General features: G+C 37.5%; 1 long non-coding RNA gene across 1 annotated transcript in view; it reads left to right on the top strand.

Moving 5' to 3' along the window:
• The window catches only part of LOC118631383, a 33264-nt gene extending 10818 nt beyond the window's left edge, over positions 1–22446 (top strand). Inside the window, exons 2-4 of the long non-coding RNA XR_004959828.1 lie at positions 18735–18959; positions 19630–19766; positions 22352–22446. This is a non-coding gene — a long non-coding RNA (uncharacterized LOC118631383). The remainder of the gene's footprint in view (positions 1–18734; positions 18960–19629; positions 19767–22351) is intronic.
• Positions 22447–23525: the final 1079 nt, after the last annotated feature.

The raw sequence follows: 23525 nt of genomic DNA, 5'->3' as shown, positions 1-23525 counted from the left end.
GCAGTCACTCGATGTGTCCCTTTCACGTCGATGTTTCTCTCTCTCTCTCTCCCCCTCCCACTCTATCTGAACAAAATATCAAAAAATGTCCTCGGGTGAGGATTAAAAAAAAAAAAAGTTGGGGCAAGGGAGAGGAGGCAAATGGGAACTCTACTTTCTGCTAAAGTTTCTATAAACCAAAAACTCTAAAAGCAAAATAAATTAAAGTTTGAGGGCCAGTAACTTTTGGGATTTTAGGATTTTATTTTGGCAAGGATCAGTATTTCTGGGCCCTTTGTTAAAAAAAAAAAAAAAAAAGGACACAGCCTAAGTTAGGGCAATAACAATTGTGAGAGACAATAATAATGCATGTCACATTATTGTTATAGTATAATATACTCTTTATTTTCTATACTATTCATTTTTTATACAAACAACCACTCTCAAATGGACTATGAATACAATTTTGATATGGACCCCTCTAGTTTAATACATACGATACAAATTTTGTTAAATTATCTTTTCTTCCCAGTTTCTTATAAATCACTTCAAATTTTTAAATGATGGGAAATGCTTTCGGGTTTTTGGTAAAATTAATGCACCCTTTACCCCCCTTTATGAGGCCTTTGACTGGTACTTTAATTCTAAGGGAATGTACCCACCAGTTCTGGGATGTCTGCCCTGGGAGATTAGCTGGTGGTTGACTTTTTACTATACATACTCAATCAGTCTATGATTGGCCAGAAAATTTCACATTATTTTGTACCACTTGAAAGCAAAAAGGGAGGAAAAAATCCCCAAAAGTACCCAAATTGCTATTTCCAAGTGTCCAAGTGCAATTTCAAATAACAATTGAGTTTGACCAGCCTAGTCCTACCCTGTTGCTAAAGCTGACTCAAAACCTGTCTTTAATCAAGTTAACCACAACACAAAGTCAGGGAGGAGGTAGGCATCTACTATTATGTCCCTTCTTATCAATGCAAAATGCTACTCAATTTTATAACTCCCCATAGTACTCTTCACAGCCCAACATCCTCTTTTGCACCTCTCAACCCATTGCCAATCTAAATTATTATGTACCTATATTTTTCAGGAGGATAAATCATAAGAATGGAATTTTTCAATGAGACCTTTTTTCAGAATAATATGGATTATTTTAAGGTATGTTTTCAGCAGATAATAAAAAGGACAAACCAGAATCTTAACTAATTGGGTGACAGTTCCAAGAATTCTTCCTGAAGAATGTATTTTAATATCAAAAGAATGTTAACAGCAGCTCTTAGTGACACAGATTTCACTTGGACACCTCTTTTGCCATGGGTTTGAAACTGTTATACATAATAATTTCATTGCCCTTGATGTCTCTAGTGACATTGAGATTTGTAATATCAAATTTCTTTTAAACAAGAACTAAGCGAGGATTATAATTCTTTCTTTTCCCCCTATAATGGATGGTAAAGAGTTTCTCATCTGCTTACTTATAAAAGAGCTATATGGAGAAAGAGGAAAGGAAGAATAACTAATGGGGATAAATCCCTTTAAAAAGAAGTAATTGACAATGTTAAAACACTAAGATGTGAAATAAGTTTCTCTTTTTTAACAACTTTATTAAAACATAATTCACATAACACACAATTCATCCAGTTAAACTATACAATTCAATCTTTTTCAGCATATTAACAGTATTGTTCAACACTCACCATAATCTAATTTGAGAATATTTTCATCCTCACTAAAAGAAACTTGATACCTATTAGCAGACAATCCCCATTTCCCACACCTCCCCTGCCATTCTAAGAAACCACTAGTCTACTTTCTGTCTCTATCAGTTCGTATTCTGAACACTTGGTATGAATGAAACCATGTAATATGTGCCCTTTGGTGACAGTTTCCTTCACTTAGCATGTGTTCAGGCTCATTCATGTTGTAGCATGTATCAATACTTAATTTCATTTTGTTGATGAATGTAATTGCTTGTTACAGAACATCACATTTTATTTGTCTTTTTATCAGTTGATAGACATTAGGTTATTTGAACTTTGGGACTATTATGAATAGGGCTGCTTTGAACATTTGTATTCAAGTTTTTGTGAGGATGTATGTTTTAATTTTTCTTGGGTAGGTACTTAGGTGTGGAATCCCTACGTCTTATGGTAATTCTGTTTTTAACTTTTTAAGGAACTGCCAAATTATTTTCCAAAGAAGCCGCACCATTTTATATCTCCACCAGCAATGTATGAGGGCTCCAATTTTTTCACATTCAATTGCTTTTATAAATTAACTTTCTGAAAAACTAGAAGGAAGTAAGAAAGTCAAGAAGAAAGTCAGGGCCGGAAAGAAAATAGGAGCGAAGAGAGGGAAGCAAACAATAAGTCAGAGAATGCTCTCCTTTTCATAGGGTTATTCTGATTATGGATAAGATTTTTTATTGAATTTATTGGGGTGACACTGGTTAACAAAATTATATTGGTTTTAGGTGTATAATCTACAACACACTATCTGTATTGTGTATTTACCACCCTAGGTCAAGTCTCCATCCATCACCATTTATCCTCACTATACCCTCTTCCACCTCCCCCACTTCCCCTTCCCCCGAAAGTCACCACACTGTTTCCGTGTCAATAAGTTTTTTTCTCTTTTTTTGCTCTATTTCTCCATTCCCCTACTCAGCTCCCCTCCTATGATAACTGTCAGTCTGTTCTTTATCTGTGAGTCTGTCTCTATTTTGCTTGTTAATTCATTTTGTTCATTAGATTTCACCTGAGTGAAATCATATGGCACTCGTCTTTTTCTGACTGGCTTATTTCACTTAAGCATAATACTCTCCAGGTCCATTCATTCTTTTTTGCAGCCAAGTAGTATTCCATTGTGTAAATGTGCCACAGCTTTTTTATCCACTCATCTACTGATGAACACTTGCACTGCTTCCAAATCTTGCCTGTTGTAAATAACACTGCAATGAACATAAGGATACATATATTCTTTTCAATTGGTGTTTTGGGTTTCTTTGGATAAATTCACAGAAGTGCAATTGCAGGGTCATAAAGCATTTCCATTTTTAATGTTTTGAGGTAACTCCATACTGCTTTCCATAGTGGCTGTACCAATCTGCATTCCCACAAACAGTGCATGAGGGTTCCCTTTTCTCCACATCCTCACCAACACTTGTTTATTGATTTATTGATGATAGGCATTCTGACAGGTGTGAGATGATATCCCATTGTGGTTTTAATTTGCATCTCTCTGATGATTAGTGACATTGAGCACCTTTTCATATGTCTATTGGTCATCTGTATGTCCTCTTTGGAGCAGCGTCTATTCAGGTCCTTTGCCCATGTTTTAATTGGATTGTTTGTTTTTTGGTCTTGAGTTATAAAAGTTGTTTATAAATTTTGGATATTAACCCCTTATCAGATTTTTTGGAGTCAGGTATTACATAAATAAAGGCTAAACTGCATTGACCATTATTTCCTACATTATCAGCCATTTTCTCAATGAAATCATGATTCTAAATTTTATGATATATTAAGTGGAAAAATGCAAGAAACAAAATAGTGTATGTAGTCAGACGTGTTTTCACAAAGGCATGCAAAGTAAAGAATCTGGAAGAAAATACAATAGGTTTTAATAATTGTTGTCTCTAGAAATCAAGATCATGCATGGATTTTTTCCTCATCTTTTTGTTTACCTACAACTATCTTTTTTTTAAAAAAAAAAACAATAAGCATGTATACTTTTTTATTTAAGATAAAGTATGATCTGCCTTCCAGTAGGCCCCATAGCACTTGTTCTCAGCCTGGCTGAACATTAGAATCACCAAATGAGCTTTTTAAAAATATACCAATATTTTGACCTCTCTTCCTAGAAATTCTTACTCAGTTGATTTTGGATGATTCTAATGTGCAAGCTAAGTAAGAACTACACCCTATTCCTTCAATTCCCTGCTATTTTATTTGAGTTTTGCCTGAGGGGGTGGGGGGAAACCTTCCTACAGGCTGGCAGTCTCCTGATGTGAGCTTGGTTGAGGCCATTTTATTTATGGTTTGCAAGGTATTATCTTTACTGGGTTACATCTGGAGTAGCTTCCTTAGTATCAAGAGGCTACTTCAAGAAACATGTGAAGAGGTGTCCCAAACTTTCCCCTGGCAGTGTCATGGGAAGATTAGCAACTTAATGTTGAAATGAAACCATCTGGCCCTTAAGGCGTTCTATATATACAGTAAGGTGCAGATTTTAAGCCACTCTTCAAAATAAAGCTGTCTTTGGCTTAATGGATAATAATATTTAGACAATGATTTGTTGTGCACTCCTCTTCTGCATGGTAATGAGAGGTGCACAGAAGTGGTCTGGGGATGAGAGAGAGAAGATAGAAGTAAACATTGAAGGCCTTTATAAAAATATACATCACTGAATATTCTACATCTATTGTCTTTTCCTTTTTATGTACAATAGGCAATTGGAGAGAAACTAAATCTATTAAAATTCTTGATTCTAGTATCTAATGTAAAGTAACAAAGGCATCAGCTTCAAGGCTGAATAATGGGGCAGTGTGACTCTATGTGTCAGATACCTTCAAAATTAAGCATAGTTGATGTTCCTGTCAAAGGATCTACCCTTGACGACTTTTAACTTGAAAAATTGAAAGCACACATTTCTTGATTAATCTTTTTCTTGGTTCCTGTATGGTCTTTATATGGTGGGGTAAGAATTGAGGTAAAGAAAATGGGTGTCTTTCTCTGACAAGGGGGGAAATTGCTAATGAATTTAAGCAGCTCTTTTGACAAAGGTCAGTTATTCTCAGAAAAATTATTTTCATCTTTTCATCCACAAATTAATTTTAATGTATTTCAACCATGTACAAGTTGCATGGTAGGTGTAAGAGGAAAGCCAATGATGAATAACATCATTAAAACTTGAAAATTTTATAATCTAGAAGAAAAACTACAAATCTTCAAAAATTATTAAAACATGTAGAATGTGAAAAAAAATTCCAAGAAAATAATATATAGTTATGTAAGATTTCAAATAATGGCGAGAACACTTTTAGATGTGGAAGAGGATTCATGTTGTTGTTGTTGTTGTTGTTTTTCTTTTTAAACATATCCTCATTGGAGGATATCTTTTATTTATTTTTGAGAGAGAAACATCAATGTGAGAGAGAAACAATCAGTTGCCTCCCATATGCGCTCTGACCAGGAATTGAACCTGCAGCCCTTTAGTGTCCTGGGACAATGCTCCAACCCACTGAACCACCCTGCCAGGCTCCCCATCATCTTTACTGACCAATCAGAGTGGCTCCGTTCTGACCAATCAGGACAGTGTCTGTTGGACCAATCAAACTGGGAGAAATTGCAGTCCTCGTCTGCAGGAGGACGGACCAATCAGGGACCAGAGGCTGGGACTTCTGTCAACCTAATCAGCTCTCCTAGGGCTCTGGGAGCCCACTGTTCCTTTCCACCCAAGCCTGCCTTTCCCAGCCGGGGCGAAAGACCGATGTCTCGTGGAGCAGACCAGCGCCCGCCGGAGCGGCTGGCGCACAGCAGAGTAGAGTGAAACCATCTGACCAGAGCGGGTCCTGGCCCAGGCCACCTCGCCGCACTCCTGCGTCACACCCGAGCTGTTCCGCAACCAGGCTACTGCTGCGTTTCGCACTGAATAAAGTTACCTTCTTTACCCTAAGTTGGAGATTCCTGCTGGAATGACCACTGGTCGGCACATGGCGGTCTCTAGAGGTGGAGTCCAGCCCGATATTCCATCCCAGCGGCCTCATGTTACCCAGACTCCTTACACGAGGGCAGCTGTTTCTGTCCAGGTGTCTCGGATAACCCAGTCTCCCCAGTTGTGCCTCCTGGATCAGCCTGGCAGTTCTGTTTCCAATGCCACCTTTTCTTCTGGGAAGTGGGCGGAGACCCTGCCCCGCGGTGCCCTGGCAAAGACGCTGGGCGGCAGCTGAGGGCCCTCCTCCCTCTCGGGCGCCTCCAGTCAGGAGCTGCTCTGAGTATGCAGCGGACAGGGTCCCCCACTGATGTCTGAAGTTGGCTGTGCGTTCTTACCACTGGTTCTGTCTCCTTGCTCTTCAAGGAAAACCCGTTTCCTTTTGTACAAATGTCTCCAGGTCACTCTCTGATGCCTCCTAGGGTCACCGTGCCTCCTGGGGTCACGTGCGCTCCAGTCCTGGTCTCTGGGTCAGTCGGCTTCTAGAGGAACCCATCTAAGACAACACCTAAGCCGCTGAGAAGGACTTCGTCTCTGAGGACCAGCATCCAAGAGTGAGGTCCTGGGATGTGGACGGAGCCAGAGAGTTGTTCATTTGGTGACGCAAGAGCAGTGACGTGAATGGGTGGGCACGCGTTACATACTGAGGGCTCGGAGAAAGGCCTTTTCCCTTAACTTTTACGTTCTTGACTAGTAGACGCCTTTACGCCCTTGGCCAATTTTCACTTGGAAGTAAAGCTCTGAAATGGAAGCTGCATGTCACTATCATGAAATGAAAAGTCTCTACCACTTGCCATGAATTGAAGACATCATACACAAAACTGGGCGATGCTTGGGGCCGCGCAGAGCCCGCCGCTGGTCCAGCCTGGGTGTGCGGCTGACCGAGGACCTCAGAGCCGGCATCCCGGACTCCGACCCGCCGCCATGGACGATCACGAGCACGGCTGGAGCCTGTGCTTCGCGGGCTGCGGCTTCCTGTGCTCCTATCACATCGGGGTGACCCACTGCCTGCAAGAGCGCGCCCCGCAGCTCCTCCGCAACGCGCGCATGTTCTTCAGTTCCTTGGCCGGGGCGCTGCACTGCCGAGGATTCATGTTTTTCCAGCACAATCTCAAAGATGAATTTCCCCCCACCATTTAAAAAGTGGTATTGGCTTTCAAATGAATCTGCAATCTCTTCAAATTCAATTGCAAGACTTTTATATGTTATTTTCTCTTACTGTACTGTTTATCGTTATTATTTCTACATGATAAATGTCAGAATTGTTTTGGCCTTCTGGCTCTTGCTAAAAATAGCCAAATTACCTATAAATTTAGAATGTTGGTTTGCACTCACATTGGACATTAATATCAAAGAAGATACATTCTTCACTTGGTTAACTTTGGGACTTTAAACTTCTTAATGTTTAAATATAACAATACCTATCATTTGTTGAGCTCTTCCATATGTTCCTTCTTATGTGCTTATCTCCAAGTGTATTATCTTATTTAATATTAAAAAAAAAATCCTATGTAAGCCCTGGCTGGTTTTTCTCAGTGGTTAGAGCATCAGCCTGTGGACCAATGAGTCATGGGTTTAATTCCGGTCAAGGGCATGTACCTCCATTGAGGTTCGTCCCCGGCCCTGGTCAAGTTATGTGGGAGGCAACCAGTCGATGTGGCTCTATCACATCAATGTTTATCTCCATCTCTCTCTCTCCCTCGCTCCCACTCTATCTGATGATAAATAGAAAAATATTCTTGGGTGAGGAATAAAAAAAAATCCTATGTATAATTTTCTAGCTTCATCTTCATCATAATTCTTGAAAATACATACTTGTAAGCTATAAGAACCAATGGAAAAATGTGGACAGGTAAGTGGTTGTTTTGTGTATTGTATTGGTTGACTTTTTCCCCATATTCACCTTACTCTTTTAAAGATATCTCTTGACAAGTTTGTGAATTATAGCTCTATTCTAGTAATTACTCTTAAAAGTAATATATGCTTCAACTAATGGATTTTGAGATTAATCAGTAATTCTATCTTTCTTTTGAAATAAGACAAGGACCTTAAAATGTTTTGTACTATCTCATTATCTGTTATTATAATTTTTAGTTTATTTTAATATACACACTTTTATCAATACATACTTTTATCAATATGCTTTTGATTTTTTTGTTTGTTCATCATTGATCCTTTTACCACATTATTTTCTTCTATATTCAGTTTCCTTCTTGCTGAAGTATATTTTTTGGTAATATTTTGGAAGAATCTAGAAATATAATCCAAGTCTTTGTATATTTTACTTTTTTATTTTAAAATTTACCTTTTATGTTCTAAAGTTTCACCATGGTGTGTCTAATAGGATTTTTAATTACCCTATACTTCTCCTAGAGTGTGAACATTCATGGTTTCTTTCATTTTCAGAGTATTACCTCTCTCCCAATCTCTCATTCTGGAGAGAATATTTATTAAATTAATTAGACATTTGTCAGAGTCTCATTCCATCCTTTATGTGTCCTTTTTATTGATAATAAACTCATTTATTTATTAGTGAGTTCATCATTAATTAATAAATTGAGGAATAATTGTCTGTTAAATACCATGTTACTTAACTGCATATATTTTATTTTAGGTGAATTTTTCAGATCTGTTTTCAAATTTACCAATTTCCTCTTTTATTATATTTAATATACTATATAGTTCATATATTGACCTTTTTCTTTTAATTATTATATTTTTCATCGAAACTCCTGACTCTCATGGAGGTGTTTCCTTGCATGCTTCAAATGTGAGTCTTTGACTCTATCTTCAGGTTGAATTGTTTTCGAAGGATGTGTCAAACTTCAGGGTCAAGTCATTATTGTGGGCTGTTTTATGTCTGCCCCTGCCAGTTCCATGGGTCTCTCAATCAGTTTTTACAATAGTTTCTTGACTTAAGATTCTTTTTACCAAGCTTAATCTGTGAATTCAACCTCCTATCTCCACATAGTATCAGTTTAGATTTCTCCAAGATGTTTTTTAACCGTGACCTAGGATGGACAGCCCATTTTTCTTACTGAATTCCCAATCCAGTGGAAAGAACTTTTCTAGTTCCTTCCAGGTTCTCAGTTTTACTAGGAAATGCACCTATAATTTCCCTGTGCTTGCAGTCCTGCAAACTCTTTTTCCCCAAACTCACTGCTCTCAGGTTAAAACCTCAGTGTCTTAGAATATCCAGGTCCAGTAGCCTCATGGTCCATTTGCCTTTAACTTCCATTCATTGCTCTGGTTTCATATTGACTCTGTTCATTTCTGACACCATGTGTTTTTCCTTTTTTGTTTTCAAGCTTAGGTATAAATAATATACTTTTTTTTTTTTTTTTTTGGTTGTTATATTCTATTCAGCAATGCTATACATTTAGAGCAAGGGGGCAGGGGATTAATCAGACATAGATGAGACCTTAGCTTCATCTATATGATACCACATAACTAATTTAACTTTCTCTGTACCTTGAGTTTGCATATTTCTTTTCACATTAAATGGACTATCTGAAATTCAGCCTTGAATACTGTTGCTCTGTTGTTCTGTCTTTGCATGTCATAGTTGTCAGAGATGGCAAACTCCTGAAGGACAAGCACTGCGCTACGTGCAGACATGCCTCAGCATTACTGGGCAATGAAAACAAATTTAAGAGTAGCATGCATATCACTGAAGATACTCTTTGCAAGAAAAACATCTTTTTTTTAAAAAAAAAGTCAGCAGCTCTCTTTTTGGCAACTCTATTTTATAGATCCAGACCCAAAGAGTAGCTTTCTTTTGGATTTGGCAGTGGTCACTGGTGTCTTTATTCTTATTCTCTGCTTCTTTAGGATAAACAAAAAGTTTTGCTCCCGCTTTTGCTTGCTGTGACCAAATGTCCAGAAACTGGAGGGTCTTTGGGCACTAGCCACAGCCACTAGCTGCAGTTGCTTGACTCAATACTTGGTCAAATATCACTCTCAAGTCTGAAATATGATAATGAGATTTTTTGTGTGGGGGGAGAGGGGGTAAAATTATGAACTATAAAACCAGAGTGACAGGAAGGTGCTAGGAGAAATGTTCAAAACATTGATGTGATTTATGAACATGTGGCAAACAGATGTGGTGGAGCAATAGGGACCCCCATCTCCTTTTATAAATTTGGATCACATTTGTGTGTCTCTCTCTCACCCCCCAACCCCAGGTTTATAATATGCTTTATTAAAATTCTCTGTAGGTCATATGGATGATTAATAATTGTTGATGACAGAAATTTGGTTTTGGTAAGCTGCACAGTGAAAGATAAATACAACGGGGCTATTTTAACCTCTGTATATTAAGCTTTATTAGAGTGAGGCTTCTCTGTAAGATGGTCTGTGTTGAGATTATGTGTGATTTATGGAAATGTCACCAATGACCTTGTTTCTGGAAAAACTCTCAAAATCTCTTTTGTTGTAATCATCACTTGAGTTTGAGTTGTCACTAAGGAAAACCATTTTTGTAAAAAAACATAATCAAGAGCAGTTAAAATATGCATCAAGTAAAATAAATATTGGGTAGCTATCTAGGAAAAAAATTACAAAGCAAGCCCTGAGATTGGTATTGGAAATACACATTTATTTGTAACCAGTTCTAAATGTGGTATGTAAGAAAAGCAAATGTATGGGGAATGCTGGAGTATTATCTTCCCAGCTCTGACATGCCTGGACTGTGAGAGAAGCCTTTTAAGTCTTTCTATCTTTGTTAAGAGAGAGAATGTTCTGCAATTAGTGTCTTCAGTATAGTTTGAAACAGAATTTTTTCTTAAGTCTATTTTATATTTTTCCATCACCATTTATTGAGAAAGAATTTTTAATAAAACAAAAAAATTTAATAAGCATTGCATCTTTATGGCAAGGAATTCACAGAACAAATGTTTTTATAGTGAAGAATTTGTTTTTCTTTCATCCTTCTCAAGTCCTCAATTTCACTTATGTAGTAGTAATATTAGTTTGAAATTATTAAATAAAGGCCCTGGAAGTATAAGCCAATCTTTTGAATAGGAATATTGAAGTTTACCACAAATTGCATTTAGCAACCTGTACTATTCACTGTGAGGTATTAGTCATTTGTAAAGCTGGTAATTATGGAAAGATCATATTAATCCCACCTCACACAAATGATATATTGAGGAAATTTTAAAAGAATAAAGGAAAGAAATTTTAAATACTGAGAATAATGTTATTAGCCTGATGATTATTGATTTGGTGAGTTTCTGCTTTGTCTGGGACTCTGATAGGCAGAAGTAAAAGATCACACACTCAAGACTCTTACTTTGCAATTTCCAAAACCCCTGCCTTTCTTCCATCCAAGAGTATGGCTAGCAGTTGTCTGGACATCACAAAGAATGATTGCTAGATCGGGCCTCCTACTAAGTGTTACAGGAGTCAGCACGGGGCAGGTCTGTGCTTAATGAGTGGGCTTAAAGGAGAAAAAGAATTGAGAACCCCCATGCTTTACTTCAGGCCTTCATTTCTCATTCAATTAGGATAGATTATAAAAACAGTAACAAAACTGAAAACACACATGGTAACAATAGCCTAATGTGTTTGAGAAATAATGCAGAAGATGGACTTAACCACCTCAAAAAATTTGGGAAAGTATTCATGGGTCTAAATGGAAGTCTGGTATTTTGATTACCTGGACAACTTTCCTTCAGCTCTGTTCACATCATCAGCTTCCCTCTCAATTCTATCAGTAATGACTAGTAACTCGGTTTTATACCTGAGACTGTATAAGAGATCTTCCCTCAAAAAAAAAAAAAGAGTGCTGTTGTGCTTTTCGTGTCTTTATAATGTTTTATTGTCAGTCTGAAACTGGGTTAAGACATTTAGACTTGAATAACTGGAAAGTCTCTTGATTCTTTTCTAAATTAAAATGCCTTGGTGGTTGACAATTGAAGAATGATTTACAATTCCTGGAGTACTTTGTGGGTTTGGTTTATAAAACCAGTTCTTAATATTCAAGCTACTTGGAAGTTAGAGCTTAAATAATAGCTAGTCATTTCTAAAGATGTGGAATTTGTTCAATTTTGAGTAAATGCCAAAACTGATATGTTTTCAAAAATGTAAATTACCCGATTCAATTGTCTTGGGAGCTCATGTAAAAGCAGTGGTGTTTTTTCCTTCAAATTGTAAAATAATTTGATATTAGAGAATTAAAAACGAAAGAAATCAGATTTTCCTGTGCAAATGTTATAGTCGTGATATAGTCCCCATTTGCTGTAGTGTGGCCTGCAATGACACCATAAACCTCCATGTCTAACCAGCTCAAATCTTGAGAATGTGGGAGGTAGCCACATAATCTTGTATATCTTTTCAAACAAAAGCTAATGTTACAATGATCCAGACTTTCAAAAATAAATTCAAATATACTAGTATCCCATCAGTATAATACTTTTGAATTAACCTAGGAATGGGACCAGCTCAACTGCTGGCTGCTCTTAGCTAATATAAACAAAATCATGCCTGCATCTTATTATCTTTTTTGAAACTAAACAAGAAACATTGAAGATATGTGTAAGCTGAAATAGCATTTTAATTAATGAGAAGAAGCAACCAGGTACCCAAGAATTTAAAAACTGCTTACGTTTCACATGATCTGTTCTTATCACCTACAACATTGCTAAGTAAAATCTCTAATCATTCTTTTGTTGATTCAACAAATAATTATTTAGCTCCCTCTATGGGATATCCTTACCCAGCAAGCTCTCCCTCTAAACTGTTCCCACATTCTACAAATTTTCCATTTATCTCCTTTAAAATTATGGTATATTTCAGATATACAGCGAGTATAAGGACTAATACAGAAACACCTGAGAACCCACTATCTTGTTTAGAAAATAAAATGTTATTACTGATGAAGGCTTCTGTGTGGCCTTCAATGTTAAACATGTAGCATTCATCTTTCATTTTTATTGCTTAGTAGTGTTCTATTAAACATACCAAGATTTATTTATCCATCTCTCATAAATAGACGCTCAGATTGTCCATTTTTTGCTGTTAGAAACGATGCTGCTATAAAAACTCTTGTACATGTCACTTTCTGTACATGTGTGAGAGTATGTATGAACATAGAAGCAGAATTCCTGTCAGAGTTTCAACTTTATTAAATACAAACACACTGTTCTCCAAAGTGATTATACCCATTATACTCTTACCAGCAAGTTAAAAAATTAAATTAGATTAAAACATAAATAAAAACTTTTGGCGTTTCACAACTTCACTAGTACTCAATGTTGTCAGACTTTTAAATTGTTGCCAGATTGTGTGAGGCTTTTCTTATTTTTTAAAATGTTTTCATTGATTTTTTTTTTTTTTTTTTTTTAGAGAGAGAGGAATAGAAATATTGATGTGAGGGAGAAACATTGATCGGCGGCCTCCTGCACGCCTCTACTGGGGATTGAGCCCACAACCCAGGCATGTGCCCTGACTGGGAACCAAACTAGGACCTCTCAGTCCATGTGATGACTCTCAATCCACTGAGCCACATTGTCCAGGCTTGTGTCAGGCTTTTTAAGCCATTGAGAACCTTGGGGTTTTTCTCTAAGGATGAAGGGAAGCCACTGGAGGATTTGGGGTAAAAGGATGAAATGATCTGACTAAGAAGGATCATTCTGGTCACTGGGTTGAGAATAGACTACAAGGAGGTAAATGAGTGGAACCCAGTAGACCAGGTAAGTGACTATTTTAATAATCTATTCAAAATGTGATGTAAGATTCAATCGGATTAGTAGTAGTGGAGGAGGAGTGAAAACTGAAAATATATGTGGACTCTAGATATGTTTAGAAAGTGGCAACATTTTTAAAGTAAAGACAATAGATTTGTTGTTAGATTACAGGCAGGGTGTGTGAGACTCCAAGGTTTTGGGATGTGTAACTGAAACGAAGTCATTTGCTATTGACTAATATGCGGAGGAATTTGGGGGCAGGAGGTTTGGAGGAAAGATCAGGAGTCAGCTTTGGGTTTGATATGTCGAAGAAGACTTTTAGACATCCAACTGAAGACAGACAAGTCTATAATTAATATGATAGTTCAGAGCCAGAGTATAAATTTTGGAATCTTTATCTCATATAGATAGTATTTTAAACCCAGAGACTAGAAGAGATCACCAGAAGAGCTGTGTAGTCAGAGAATAAAAAAGTTTCAAGGAGAAGCAAGCAAAGGAAATGGAAACGGAGGAAGACCAAGGCAGTGGCTGTGCCAGAAGTAAATGGGTCCCCTGTTGCTGGTAGTTTAAGAAGGTTGAGAACTGACATTGATAATTAGACTTAGCAATGTGAACGTCATTGCTGATTTCTCAAAAGCAGTATTGGTGGAGTGGTATGTGTGAAAGTCCAACTAGAGCATTTTAAGAGGATAGAGGAGAGGAATTTATTCTTTGTGTTATTTTTTGCTGTAAAGGGGAGTGAGGCAACAGAGTCGCTGCTGAATGGTGAATTGGGGTCAAAAGAGTTGTTTTAACATTGGAAAAGTATTAGTGTATTTACGTGCTTATGGGAATAACAAAAAATAAGTAAAAATGATGATGCAGTAGAGAGCAGAGACAAATTCTGCAGTAATGTCCTTGAATAGTTGAAAGGAGATGGGACTAGAGAATAAATAAAGGGAGTATGAATAGTTCATCAGTTGTGGTCAAAGGGAAGGCAGATAAACAGGCATGATGCAGGTTGAGAGATTGAAGTGGTAGTGAGAGAGGGTGCAGAGTTAATGGTTTCTCAATGAAATAAGAACTAAGGATCAGCTGAGAATGTGAAAGAAGGTGTGATGGAAGTTTTAGTAGAGAGGATAAAATGTGAATTAGTGATCTAGGAGAAAGTGACTGGGAATTATTCTTTCTGATTTTTAATCTAGTTTAGATGATTTCACTAAACTGGTCTCCTAGCTTCTGTCCTTGTCCCAGATTGATTCACTTTAAACAAGATCATATCACTCTGCTCAGAGCCTCCCAATAACCAACAATCTTACTCAGAGTTACAGTCCAAGTCCCTCATTTCTCCTACAAGGCTCTATACTCTCTGTCCTCATATTGTCTCTCCAAGCTCATCTACAACTGCTTTTCCCCTCACTCACACCATCAAGGCCCACAGTTGTGTCTATTTTGTTCACTACTGTCTCTTCAGCACTTAGAACAGTGCCTCCCACATAATAGGTACTCTGAAGATTTGTTTAGTAAATCCAGTGGTAGCATTTAAGTGGTTATCCAAGAAGAATATAGGCAAAGTCATCCAAAATACAGGCTTTTTCTGTGTGTTGGGTTTGTTAGGACATATGAGTAATTATGCCTTTTTTGTTATTAACTGGGACCGTCTGGAGCCAGGTGTTTTGCTCATTTAAATGCCACTAAAACTTGCACGTATCTCTCACTCAAAAAATTTAAGAGATGGCAGTTTATGATTTTTTGTACTGCAGATTGAGCTATGTAATGTTTGTACTTAATGTATGTTTATATTCAGGCATAGGCTAACATAACCCAATCTCATTCAATGAAACAATGAGCCAAAGTGGATAAAACTCTGAAATTTGTTAAGGATGTTGTTGAATACTTTTTTTTTTTTTTTTGCATCACATAATGCCTCCATTATGAGACTAATGGGAGAAAATTATTTTTGTTGTTGTTAATCCTCACCCAAGCATATTTTATCCATTGATTTTTAGAGAGAATGGAAGGTGGAGGGGGAAGAGAGAGAGAGACATGGGTGTGAGAGAGACATCCATTGATTGCCTCCTGCATGTGCCCTGACTGCAGCCAGGGATTAACCTGGTACCCAGTTGCATTCTGAGTGCTAACCTCGTTTCTTGCTTCACCTCATTTATATCACCATCCTATTTTCTTTCTTTTTTCAAAATTTATATTTTATTGTTGACAGTATTGCAGTTATCACCAATTTCCCTACCTATTGCCCCCCTTCATCCAGCCCCTACCCCACCCCAAGCCTTCAATGCACTATTGCCTATGCATATATGCACATAAATTCTTTTCTCTTCCATCCTGTTTTCTTAAAACCAATTTGAGTAACCCCCCATTGAATCATTTTACTATATTACCTCAGAGTTCCTACACAAGTAGGAAAGAATATTGGTACTTCCAAGTTTCAGTGGAGGGAGCAAAGCCAAGGCAGAAGAAAAGGTGAATGATAGAAAGGTGTCATTTCTGATGTGGGATAAAGATCACTAGGTGTGGAATCAAATTGTGTATTTTAAATAAGATTTTTAAATTAGCTGGGACACCATAAGAAAGTAACTACCAATGAATTGCAATTCTCAAGGATTTACATTACCCAGATTTAATCCACTCAACTACTTAGCATTTTGGGAACTATTGAACCCTTCTCTTTCTTAGTTCTGTGTTTCTTTAAATGCTGCTACTATGAAATTGATTAATGGTGCTTATCAGACAGATTAAATTTATGTGAAAGAGTGATAGTAATGACATAAAGATCACAGAAGAGAAAAGAGCCTCAGGAAAAAAATGAAAGATTAGGTTGTTACCCTGGCCATCTTAATGAAAAATGAGTATCAAAAATGGGGGGAGCCCTGGCCAGTTTGGCTCAGCGGTTAGAGTGTCGACCTGCGGTCCGGAGAGACCGGGGTTCGGTTCCCGCTAAGGGCACGTACTTCGGTTGCAGCTTGTCCCCGGCCCTGGTTGGTCGTGCGGGTGGCAGCCACTCGATGTGTCCCTTCACGTCGATGTTTCTCTCTCTCTCTCTTCCTCTCTCTCCCTCCCACTCTATCTGTACAAAAAATGGAAAAATATCCTCGGGTGAGGATAAAAAATAAAAAAAAATGGGGGGAAAGTCAAATATAAGGAGAACAAAGAAAAAGATAGACTAGAAAAAGGAACAAGAGAGAACAAGAACCCAAAAGAGGGTAGAATAATTGCATTCCCATCTTCTTTTAGAGATTAAAAGCAGATCTTGTCAGAGGTGGGAAGCAGCCATTCATCTGTGTCCCATGTCACCACACTTCTTAGCCCACCCCATTATAGGGTGAAGCTATCCAGGTCAGCAGAATTAAATAGCATAAAACACCAGTTACTACTTTCCCTGTAATTTTTTATTCTGCTTTTATAATTTTACCCAGAAAGATTCATCTTTTCTGTGTCATATCAGTATTTTAATGATATTCACCTTCCATTTCACCAATATTTTTCTTAGGAAGAAGGAATTGCTTATAGTAAGGTATACTCTCCATAATGCAAGAGCTAGAATTTGTTCTAGGAGAACTTTAAGGGTGAATATGTTTATCAAAATAATTACTGTCTGCCTTTAGAAAAAGACTTAAATTGATCAAGCATAGAGACTATAATAATAACAAAACCACAAATATCACATTTACATATGTCAGGTGCTGCTCTCAGCATTTTACATGTTAATTAATTAATTCCTTGCAACCATCCTATAAGAAAGGTACCATTACTATCCCCAATGTAGCAATGAGGAAATTATGACGTGCCCACGATCCCACAACTTATAACTGGAATACCTATAACTCACACCCAGGGAGTCTGGCTCTAGAGCTTGGGCTTTTAAGTACTCCATCACACTTGTTAGATGAATAAAATGTAAATTTTAAAATGAAAGGATGGTTTAATTCAGTAGGTTTTTTTTATATATTTTGTTTCGTGATATGTATCTTGTTGAACTAGCAGCATTTGTGCATCTGAGTTTTATTAATGTCTAGAGATCCAGAAAAAACACACACACACAAAAACTCTGTATATCTTTGTGTGTGTGTATGTGTGTGTTTGTGGTTGTTAAATATTGGAAGGTTTGCTCACTAAAGTTTTTGAGGTAATTTGTTGTCCTTTTTTTTTACAAATCATTACATGGCTTTATTGCATCTTTATTTATTTATTTATTTTTTATCCTCACCCGAGGACATTTTTCCATTTTTTGTACAGATAGAGTGGGAGGGAGAGAGAGGAAGAGATAGAGAGAGAAACATCGATGTGAAAGGGACACATCGAGTGGCTGCCACCGCACGACCAACCAGGGCCGGGGACAAGCTGCAACCGAAGTACGTGCCCTTAGCGGGAACCGAACCCAGGTCTCTCCAGACCGCAGGCCGACGCTCTAACCACTGAGCCAAACCGGCCAGGGCTATTGCATCTTTAAAATACCACAAGTAACTATGAGGAGTCATCAGCATCTTGCTGTTTCTATAGCTGGACTACTGAACTGTTCTTTTTCAGAAACATAGATACCATCCAAAATTTGTTTAAATATTGTGACTTGCTGAGTCTAAGAAGCTGAATTTCATATAAATTCATTGTCATTCCCTTCAAGAATTAACTCACCTTTCTGGGCTTGAGATACTGAACAAGCTATACCTGACCTCATCTGAACCCAAGACATTTCCGATTTCAACAAGGGGACCATTCTACTGAATAAAGATGTTGATGGGGAAGTGAGTGTACGCAGACCTCATCTTGTAATGAAAACCCAGTGCAACATCCTTGACACATTCTCTACATGACTGCAGATCCAGACAGTGCAAACTATAGCCAATTCCTTTCGCCACCATCTGTCAATCCAGAGCCTCTCCTTTTTCTTCCCAAGGAGGATGAGTTCTACATTGATGTGATTGAAGTCCCTCCACAGGGTGCTTCTGGGGCCCTTCACAATAACTGTGCATCCCTTCAAAGTGATATCAACATTTTCTGGAATGTCAGCAATCTGATTGCTGAGAATGGTCTTCTTCCACTCCGTAGATGTGGCAAAGGGAGCTGAGTTCATTTGTTTCTGATAAAATTAACAACTTCTTTCTAGGACTCTTCTAGTAAATTGGAACTAAAATTGGGCCTAGCAATCATATGACAATGTAGAAGAAAAACTGGGGCTAACAATTTAAGAATTTCTAGAAAGTAAACATAGAATTTGGATTGAAAACAAATTCTTTTATTTGGGTAACTGATTGATAATTTTTGGAAATAAAGCTCAGTAGCTTTTTTTTTTTTTAATTTAATAGTAGTTGTTTTTTGTGTTTGTTTTTTTTTTTTTTTTTTTTGTATCTTGCTTAGGTCTGCCCAGAGAAAAAGGGATGCTATATAAGCCTGAAAAGGGTTGAATGGAAGATTATATGTGATGCTAGTGCCTTGTTAGAAGATTTCATCTGTGTATAAGGCTGCTCTACCAGAACAATTTACAGAAGAAATATGATAGTACATGGCATTGAGCTCATGAAGTTCTTTGGCCTCAATAAGGCAGCATCACCAATGCGACAGATATGTTTTTAACCAATAAAGGTGATGAATTTGATATTTTGAAAAACTAAGAAATCAATCGGGCTCCTTTCTTTCTAATTAATAGTGTTTTTCAAGTTGCAGGGTGGGGGGGGTGGATATTTGAAAAATATATTGTGTATGTGTTTACTTACAATCCATTATCAATGTATAATTGGATTGCACCCTACTAGGGCAGCACAAATTGGATGACAATACTCTCTGTTAAGTTTCAATTTAGTGCCCAAGCCAGTTGGCTTAGTTGGTTGGGTATCATCCCATGCACCAAAGGGTTTGGGTTCGATTTCTGGTCAGGACACATACCTAGGTTGCAGGTTCAATCCCCTATTGGGGAGCATATGGGGGGCAACTGATCAATGTTTCTCTCTCACATCGATGTTTCTCTCTCTCTTCCTCTAAAGATCAATAAGTATATCCTTAGGTGAGGATTTAAAAAAAAAAAAAAAAATTTTTTAATTTAGTCACCCTGGGTTGCAAACTTGCTTGGGTGAATATCTGGGGACATTTAACACATGTGTTGCTGCTGAACATCATCTTTTTAGTTTTTTGCTGATGCAGTGATTTTCATAGGTCATAGGAACATGATCTATCTCCAATGGTTCCATTTTCTTAGATTTGACCCTTGCTCCAACCTTTCTAGATTATGACATCAGATATATTGTTTTCTTTTCAGCTTTGTGTCGTCTATAAATTTGATGAGCTTGTTGTCTCCAAGTTATAGAGACATATTTCAAATAAGAAAGAGCTAAGGGCAGAACCTTATAGTTCTCCGGCAAAAGCAAGCAAAAGCTACAACCTGTTAAGAAATTGGTAAGTTAAACAACTAATTTTTGGACTGACTTAATCATCTGAAATATGGTGACTATTCTGAATGCCAGCTAAGAGATTAATAAATTTTATAAAGGACTAGAGACAGTTGATGGCATTGAGGTACATTATATTTAAATAAGATGAGAGCCTCGTATTTTGAAAGAAAATAGAACTTACTTCAAAATTGAACATTAATACATTTAAAATAAATTATATTAAACTATCTTTGCAAATTATTGCATCCTTTACAGAGCATGCAAAACAAAAAGTGGGTACTCAATAGACATTAGTTGACTGGGTAAAATAAATAAATAAAATAAAAGCTACCCTCCTTGAAATGAGTTTATTAGTAAACTAAAATAAGCATTCTTTAGATGGTTGCATTTTTTGCATAATGTTTAACTTACGAACTACTTTTATTATTTCACTCTCATACACACAATCTTTTAGTGGCTTTCTGCTTCCTGCCTAATTACTTTGCCTGGACTCTGAGTCCTACATTTTTACTTCCACCTGCCTATCCAGTCTCCATGTCCACTAACTTGCTTCTTCCTTTATAATTAAGACAGTTTCCTCACTGTCCCCAAAACATCCCACAATCTATTCTCTTTGCTTGGTTCAAATTTTCCAGGCCTAATGCTTTCCACTGTCCTATAAAGTCATCCAAATCTTGCCAATTCTTCAAGACTCAGTCAAATGCCACCCTCTCCCTAGCAAATTTTCTCTTATAGCTCTAGTATTCATCTGTTTCCCTCCTATCTGAAATCATGAAATTATTCACTCAATGAATACTTGATGCTAAGTGTTCAGCACTGTGCCAGCATAAGGTATAAAAACACTTTTCCTGCCTTGTAGTCAGACTGTCTGGATTGAATTTTTCCTGTGTGATGATGTACCAACTTTTTAACATTGGACAGTTTCTTAACCTCCTATTCCTCTACTTCTTCATTTTATAAATGGAGTAATAATAACAGCTACCTCACTAGGTAGTTGTTATTATTATTATTATTTTGTTGTTGTTGTTACAGATGTTTCTCCTTTTTTACCCCATCCCCGGCTTTGTTGTCCATGTCCATTGGTTATGCGTACATGCATGTAAGTTCTATGGTTTATCTCTTCCCTCCCCCCTCTACCCCCTCTTCTGAGGGTTGTCAGTCTGTACCCTACTTCCACATCTCGGGGTCTACCCTATTCCTCAGACTGTTATGATCATTATATTCCACAACTAAGTGAGATCATGTGGTAGTTGTCTTTTTCTGCTTGGCTTGTTTTGCTTAGGATAATACATCCCTCCATGTCCTCTTAACGGATAAGAGATCTTTATTTCTTATAGTTGCATAGTACTCCATTGTATATATGTACCACAACGTTTTTATCCATTTGTCTACTGATGGACACTTGGGCTGTTTCCACATCTTAGCTATTGTAAATAGTGCTACTACAAACATGGGGGTACATATATTCTTTCTGATTGGTGTTTCAGGCTTCTTAGGGTATATTCCTAGAAGTGGGATCACTGGGTCAAATGGAAGTTCAATTTTTAATTTTTTGAGGTCACACCATAGTGTTTTCCATAGTGGCTGCACCAGTCTGCATTCCCACCACAGTGTACTAGAGTCCCCTTTTCTCCACACCCTCACCAACACTTGTTTGATGATTTGTTGATGGCGGCCATTCTGACAGGTGTGAGGTGATACCTCATTGTTGTTTTAATTTGCATCTCTCTGATGATTAGTGATGTTGAGCATTTGTTCATATGTCTCTTGGCCATTTGTATGTCCTGTTTGGAGAGGTGTCTATTCAGCTCCTCTGTCCATTTTTAAATTGTGTTCTTTGTCTTCCTTTTGTTGAGTTGTATGAGCACTCTATATATTTTGGAAATTAACCCCTTATCTGATGCATCATTGGCAATTATGTTCTCCCATACAATAGGTTGCCTTTCCATCTTGATGGTTGTATCATTTGCTGTGCAGAAGCTTTTTAGTTTGATGTAGTCCCATGTGTTCATTTTTTCCTTTGTTTCTGTTGCCTTAGGTAATGTATCAGTGAAAATTCTGCTGCATATGATGTCTGAAATTTTGTTGCCTACATTTTCTTCTAGGATTTTTGTGGATTCACAGGTCACATTTAAGTCTTTTATCCATTTTGAGTTTATTTTTGTGTATGGTGTAAGTTGATGGTCTAGTTTCATTTTTTTGCATGTAGCTGTCCAATTTTCCCAACACCATTTATTAAAGAGGCTGTCTTTACTCCATTGTATGCTTTTGCCTCCTTTGTCAAATATTAATTGAGCATATTGTCTTGGGTCCATTTCTGGGTTCTCTGTTCTGTTCCACTGGTCTATATGCCTATTCTTGTGCCAGGCTGTTTTGATTACAGTAGCTTTGTAGTATAACCTGATATCCATATTGTGAGGTAGTTGTTATTATTAAAAGAGATAATTACTTAAAGTTTAAGGTCAATGCTTTATTTAGCAAAACGTTTCATGAATACTTGTTTATATTGTTGTTTTGTCATATGAATGAAAACTGTAAAGAGGCAATTGCAACTAATAGTAATGAGTACACTGATAAAATTGAGTACAGGAATCTGTGAAACCACAGGAGCAGCACCTAGCGTAACCTTAGAGATCAGGACAGACTTACTGCAGGAAGTGATTCCTAAGCTGAGGACAAAAGGGTAAGTAAAATAACTACAGTACTCAACTCTTTGTAAATCTCTTCAATTGCATGATCAACTTTACATGAATAGCATTCTTTCATAAGTTCCCAAAGAATGTTTTTCATGGAACTGAACTTTGTGAACCCATTCCTTATCCATAGAACTGCACACACACTTTCTTCTCCAAGAAACACCCCACCCCAGACAAATACATCCCCAGCTCTCTTAGGAAAATTTAAATATAAGAGAGGTGATTCCACCATAGAATTATGAATTCACAATGTGATTAAAATACAAAAATAAAATTTAACCTACAAAATCAGTAATTTACATTGAAACCAAAATTTCTCTGATGGCTAAAATCCAATCTCATCAAATGACTGAAGGTCCTAGTCTCTCCTTGGATCATTTGATTTTTACCAGAGCCTCGGTTGTAGTCATTAATCTCCAGGCTTCTCAGTGCCCAGAGGCAACTTTGTTATATAGAGTGTGTCTTCCACTATATGCTCGGCTACCCAAGTTATTTCAGAATCTGCTCATTACTGTTATTAGAGAAATGGATGGACGGTCTTTCTTCATTGCTAGTGGGAGTGGGGTTCTTGGGGTACCACAGGAATAAGCATTTCCAGGGGTCCCCTGGGAGAATAAGATGTGGTATAAAGATTTATTTATGTGAAATTATGTTCTTAAGTTTCCAAAATCTTTGTTCCCTTAAACCAATCCTGGAAAAGGTGCAGCTGGGGATTCAGCAGAGCTAGAAGCAAAGCCAGTGTCCAAATTTTTCATTCTATAGTGTAGTTGGGTCTGATACAGCATCAGGCTAATTGTCATCCATTAGTCCATTGTGTGTGGGGTCCACATGGCCATGGGCCATGTGGGCAAATGCAGGAGCATGAGAATCCCACAGTTAGGAGCGCAAGAGACGAGAGAAAACTGCTTTGTTTAGGAGCTTAAGTATCTCAGATTTTGCATCCTTTCAGTGGCCATGCCTATCCTGGCCAATGACCTGTTCCCAGGTGTGACTGACAGGCAAATACCATCCCTACATCACACAGACTTTTCTGGGCATACATCTACATCTATCCTTCCCCACTCCAG

The sequence above is a fragment of the Molossus molossus genome, unplaced genomic scaffold (assembly GCF_014108415.1).
Source record: "Molossus molossus isolate mMolMol1 unplaced genomic scaffold, mMolMol1.p scaffold_m16_p_16, whole genome shotgun sequence".
NCBI lineage: Eukaryota > Metazoa > Chordata > Mammalia > Chiroptera > Molossidae > Molossus > Molossus molossus.
Note: the sequence above shows the minus strand (reverse complement) of the source record. Positions and strands in the feature narration are given on the sequence as shown.